The following is a 6,882-nucleotide window of genomic DNA, read 5'->3' on the forward strand; positions in this document are numbered from 1 at the left end:
ACTTTATCTACCAAGGCAAATAGGTGGGCGTGGAATGCTACAAGTACATCAGATGGTTGAAGAAGAAAAAATGACTTTGGAAGAATATCTGAAGAACAATGATGAAGATGCACTGAAATTAGTATATCAGGAAGGCTTACTAACTACTGGAGAGACCAAACTGGCCTACAAGAAAGACCAAATGAAGAACAGAATAGAGGCATGGGAAGACAAAGCACTACATGGCCAATACATGAAAAAAATAGCTGGGAAAGCAGATAATAATAAAACCTGGCAATGGCTAAGAGCAGGAAAATTGAAGAAAGAGACCGAGGGACTAATTCTGGCTGCACAAGACCAAGCCTTAAGGACAAATGCATACAAAGTCAAAATTGAGAAGACAGCAACAGACAGTAAGTGCCGCCTATGCAAAGAAGCTGAAGAAACAGTGGACCACTTGGTAAGCTGTTGCAAGAAGATTGCACAAACTGATTACAAGCAGCGGCATGACAAAGTAGCAACAATGGTGCATTGGAAGATCTGCAAAAAATATCATTTGCCTGTAAGCAAAAACTGGTGGGATCATAAAATAGAGAAAGTCATAGAAAATGATAAAATTAAACTGCTCTGGGACTTCAGAATTCAAACAGACAAGCACCTGCAACATAACACCCCAGACTTAACAATTGTCGATAAGAAAGACAAAAAAGTCTGGATAGTGGACGTGGCAGTGCCTGGAGATAGCAGAATAGAAGAGAAAGAACTGGAGAAGATAACAAAATACAAAGACCTACAAATAGAAATAGAAAGACTGTGGCAAAAGCAAGCAAGGGTAGTACCAATAATCATAGGCTCCTTGGGTGCAATCCCAAAACAACTGGAGCACCACTTGAACACCATTGGCATTGACAAATTCGCTATTAGTCAATTGCAAAAGGCGGCCTTATTAGGAACTGCTTCCATCCTGCGACGATATCTGTAATACCATCAAACATCCACATCTGCCTATCCCAGGTCCTGGGTAAGGACTCGATAGGTAGACAAAATGCCAAATCCAGTCTGAACATCTGGCTGACTGTGCGATGATCAATAATAATAATAATAATAATAATAATAATAATAATAATAATAATAATAATAAAGCAAGCAAGGGTAGTACCAATAGTAATAGGCTCCTTGGGTGCAATCCCAAAACAACTGGAGCACCAGCTGAACACCATTGGCATTGACAAATTCGCTATTAGTCAATTGCAAAAGGCAGCCTTATTAGGAACTGCTTCCATCCTGCGATGATATCTGTAACACCATCAAACATCCACATCTGCCTATCCCAGGTCCTGGGTAAGGACTCGATAGGTAGACAAAATGCCAAATCCAGTCTGAACATCTGGCTGACTGTGCGATGATCCATAATAATAATAATAATAATTTGTTACCCCCAGTGAGGCACTACCTTGACGTGGTTGTGGGGCTTGTGTACTCTGAGGAAGATGAGAGCTATGCCAGAGGTTCAACCATACTGGACAGGTCTCATCAGAGGAGTCAGACAAAGAGTGTCTCTCCCATAAAAAATATGGTGAGACGTAAATTTCAGAATGCCATACCGGCTCGGACGTCGCCCGGGTTAACAAGGTCCGCACTAGATATTGGAGTTCCTGGATATCTGGTGAAAAATGGGTTACAGGACTCAGGACTGTTGGCTGAGCAACCAGGGCCAGCAGCTGCAGAACTACTGGAAGAAAAGGTGTTTACCCGTCGCAGATACACAGTGATGGAAAACAAAGAAATAATGATCTGTTACTACAGATCAAGTCCAACAAGAAGAGGATATCTAAAACGAATGCACCAATTCTGGAAAGAACAACATCCAGAATCAGAAATAACAGAACAGAGACTAGCAGATCAACGCCGATTTATAACACGAAATAAAGTATTCACAGAAACAGAATTGGATGAACTGCAAAGGTTTACCCAGGGCAAAGAAATCAAAGCCTTACCAGAAGTAATTCAGAATGTAGAGGCAAACCAGGGGGAGTTGGCAGTGAAAGAATCCAGTAGAGATATACAACTGTTCTCATTTGGAAACCAGGCACCTCTTCCTCAGGAAGAACAAAACCCTCTAACTAAAGAAATAAAAGAATTGAAACAAAGAATAACTGAGCATCTAGAACAGCACAAAAACAACAGAATAAGGCTGCCTGCATTGAAGCTTGTTCCAAAGAAACAGCTAGCACAAGCATTAAAAGATGCAAATACTGCAATATCAAGTATAAGCACCAATTCACTGCAAGAAACAAACCAACTAATGTACAGCACAGCTGCAGTTATAACAGAATACCTGGGATGCAAAATCAACAAAAAAAGAAAAACAAACAAACAGTGCACCAGAAAAATGGAAGGTTAGACTAGAAAATAAGATCAGCAAGTTAAGATCACATGCAAGCAAGCTAGAACAGATGAAAGAAAAGAAGCTGAAGAACAAGAAGACCAAAGAATACCTAATCAAGAAATACCACTTAGAAACAAGGAAGATCAAGGAAGCACTGGAAATAATAAAGCAACAAATAACAGCTATAGCCAGGAAAATCAGTAGATATGAAGCTCGAATTGCAAACTATAGGCAGAACCTCCAATTTCAATCCAATCAGAAACGTTTCTACCAATCCATCAATGGAGAAACTGCAAGGAATCAGTCAGTACCTGACAAGGAAGAAACAGTGCAGTTCTGGAAGCAGATATGGGATAACCCAAAGAAATACAACAAGGATGCGGCTTGGTTAAAAGAGGTGGATGCAAATAAAACAGAAGTTGAAATGAAAGAACTAGTAATAACAACAAAAATGGTAGAAAAAAGAGCAAAGAAAATCAAAAATTGGTCAGCACCAGGTGAAGATGAACTGCATGGGTTTTGGTTGAAACATCTAACTGTTATACACCCACTCATTGCCAAACAGTTCAACAATATACTACAAGGAGGAGAAATTGAAAAGTGGCTAACAACTGGGAAAACCTACCTAATAATGAAAAATCCAGCAAAAGGGGCAACACCAGGTAACTACAGGCCAATTACCTGCTTACCAACAACCTTCAAATTACTAACTGGTGTGGTAGCTGATGCAGTACAACAGCATCTAGTTGAAAACAATCTCTTTCCACCTGAGCAGAAAGGAAACCGCCCCAATAGCAGAGGAACAAAAGATCAACTCCTAATAGACAAAATGATCTTGGAAAACTGCAAGAGAAGGAAGACCAACCTGAATGTGGCATGGATTGACTACAAAAAGGCATTTGACTCTCTGCCACATGATTGGATAATCAAGTGCCTAGAAATAACAGGAGTCAGTAGAAACATCAGAAAATTTGTGCAAAGATCGATGGCACAATGGAAGACACAGTTGCAGATCAATGGTGAGAAGCTGGGAGAGGTTAATATCAAGAGAGGAATATTTCAAGGAGATTCATTATCACCATTACTATTTGTTATTGCACTGTTTCCTCTGTCAGCAATACTGAATAACTCAGGACATGGCTATCAAACATCAAAAACATCTGCCAGACTATCCCACCTCCTTTACATGGATGATCTGAAGCTGTATGGAAAAACATCATCTGAAATAGAATCGCTGCTCAACACTGTCCGTATATATAGCCAAGATATTGTAATGGAGTTTGGCTTGGACAAATGTGCCACACTTACTATCAAACAAGGAAAAATAATGAAAACTGAAGGAATCAAGATGCCCCACGAAAATAACATTAAGAATCTGGATGAGGAAGAGTACTACAAATACTTGGGTATCCTTCAAGCTGACAACATCAAGCACACTGAAGTCAAGAAAAAGATTAGAGGTGAATACATCAAGAGAGTGAAGAAGATCTTAAAATCCAAACTCAATGGAGGAAATACCATAAAGGCAATCAACACCTGGGCAATCCCAGTCATTAGGTACACAGCTGGAATAGTGGACTGGACTCAAGCAGAACTAAAAGCAATGGATAGGCAGACCAGAAAAATAATGACAATGAATCATGCCCTTCATCCACGCAGTGACATTGATAGACTTTATCTACCAAGGCAAATAGGTGGGCGTGGAATGCTACAAGTACATCAGATGGTTGAAGAAGAAAAAATGGCTTTGGAAGAATATCTGAAGAACAATGATGAAGATGCACTGAAATTAGTATATCAGGAAGGCTTACTAACTACTGGAGAGACCAAACTGGCCTACAAGAAAGACCAAATGAAGAACAGAATAGAGGCATGGGAAGACAAAGCACTACATGGCCAATACATGAAAAAAATAGCTGGGAAAGCAGATAATAATAAAACCTGGCAATGGCTAAGAGCAGGAAAATTGAAGAAAGAGACCGAGGGACTAATTCTGGCTGCACAAGACCAAGCCTTAAGGACAAATGCATACAAAGTCAAAATTGAGAAGACAGCAACAGACAGTAAGTGCCGCCTATGCAAAGAAGCTGAAGAAACAGTGGACCACTTGGTAAGCTGTTGCAAGAAGATTGCACAGACTGACTACAAGCAGCGGCATGACAAAGTAGCAACAATGGTGCATTGGAAGATCTGCAAAAAATATCATTTGCCTGTAAGCAAAAACTGGTGGGATCATAAAATAGAGAAAGTCATAGAAAATGATAAAATTAAACTGCTCTGGGACTTCAGAATTCAAACAGACAAGCACCTGCAACATAACACCCCAGACTTAACAATTGTCGATAAGAAAGACAAAAAAGTCTGGATAGTGGACGTGGCAGTGCCTGGAGATAGCAGAATAGAAGAGAAAGAACTGGAGAAGATAACAAAATACAAAGACCTACAAATAGAAATAGAAAGACTGTGGCAAAAGCAAGCAAGGGTAGTACCAATAGTCATAGGCTCCTTGGGTGCAATCCCAAAACAACTGGAGCACCACTTGAACACCATTGGCATTGACAAATTTGCTATTAGTCAATTGCAAAAGGCGGCCTTATTAGGAACTGCTTCCATCCTGCGACGATACCTGTAATACCATCAAACATCCACATCTGCCTATCCCAGGTCCTGGGTAAGGACTCGATAGGTAGACAAAATGCCAAATCCAGTCTGAACATCTGGCTGACTGTGCGATAATCCGTAATAATTTGTTAAATTATTTTAATAGCTCCTAACAACTCCTATCTGATTTATCTGATCAAGCGACTTACCATTCTGGATTTTGTTCCTACATTTCTAAAGGAATCATATTTTCATCTTGGGCTTAGGAAGTTTTAAAATTCCAATGGTTTCTTGCACCACTAAGGCAGTTACTAGAGACCATATAGATAGATTAGAAAGATCTAAAGATTATTGTTTTTCATATATTAGAGCAGTGATGGCAAACCTTTTAGTGTCTGAGTGCCCAAACTGCAACGCAAAACCCACTTATTTATCGCCGGGTGCCAGGTGGGCATGGCCCACTGGGTGGGCGTGGCTGTGGTGGTCATGGCAGACTGGGTGGGTGTGACCAAGGTGGGCATGGTCACCTCAGTGTTGCTTGTGGGGAGCGATTCCTGTGGGGGCCAGGCAGGGTTGGGGGAGATCCAGGCAGGTGAGGCGAGATCCAGGCAGGGGGAGGAAGACCCAGGCAGGTGGGGTGGTGGGCAGGAGGCTCGTCCTGCAGGGTGAAGTGAGGCAAGGTGAGGCAGGGCGAGGGTGCCATTGTCAGAGGGCAAGGTGAGGCAGGGGCCGGGGCGGCTGCTGCCTGACACCATCGGCCCCTACACACAGAGGCCAGGGAGTGCATGGGAGCCGACAGTGTCCATCAGCAGCCACAGCCTTCCAGCCCCTCGACCGGTGCACTCTGGGGCTTCACAGTCGACCACTAGCAGTTCAGAGAAGCTACCTCTGAGCTGGATGGCCGACCAGCTGAGGAGGTGGTGCAGTGGGTCGTGCCCAGGAAAAGGAGAGCATGTGAGGCCAGGAGGGATGGGATGGGGGGGAGGGAAACCAGCCATGCTGGGATGCATCCAGTCATATGGGACCTCAACAAATTAGCGGGGAGCTGGTTGAAGAGGAACAGTTGCCATTTCCGAGGCATGGCACGCATGCCCACAGAGAGGTCTCTGAATGCCGCCTCTGGCACATGTGCTATAGGTTCGCCACCACTGTATTAGGGAATCATAAAGAAGAATAGGTCCTGATACCAATATTTCCAAACTGTTTATTTTAGAATTGGATTCAATAATTTCCTCGAACCTCTGGTCATCTTCTCAATAAGTACCTACCTTGTTTTATATATTCTTTTAATAATAAAGTTTCTGTAATTTCAAGATATTTTATGATCTTTGGGGGGAATTTATACCCAGCTCTTGAATAGATTCCATTGATTTTTTTTTCTTCTCACAATGAGTTTCCTTATGGAGTTTCTTTTTGTATTGTATGCATTCTCAAAGTAGGTGAGAGTTTGTCATCAAGAGGCATGGTCTCATGAAAGAAACTGAAATTGATAGGAAGCTATTCTGTCTACATCTTCTGTTCTAGCCTGTATAGATTTGCAAGGCTCGTAAGGATATCAGTCAGTTTTTGCTTCATCTTCTGTAGTGACCATTTATGTGTTTTCTCCTTCTTGGAAGCTAATTCACAAGTCCTCTAGCATACCTTTTTTGGTATGCTAATTGATCTAATACTGTAAGAAGGAAATTATCACTCTTTATCATATCTTTTATATTAAAGAGAATTACTGTGAATAAAGAATTTGAATAAAAATACAATCTACTTCACTGGTTTCATTTTTTTTCCAAATATCATTCCCATTTAGTCATTTTAGATGAAATTTATAGTACAAAAGAAAGGCCAGTCTTTCAAAGACAGCAAAGTCCACATTTTGGACAGAGAGGACCGCTGGTTTGAAAGAGGGGTCAAAGAGGCTA

The sequence above is a fragment of the Crotalus tigris genome, unplaced genomic scaffold (assembly GCF_016545835.1).
Source record: "Crotalus tigris isolate CLP2741 ecotype Arizona unplaced genomic scaffold, ASM1654583v1 scf7180000023575.545094, whole genome shotgun sequence".
Taxonomy (NCBI): Eukaryota; Metazoa; Chordata; class Lepidosauria; order Squamata; family Viperidae; genus Crotalus; species Crotalus tigris.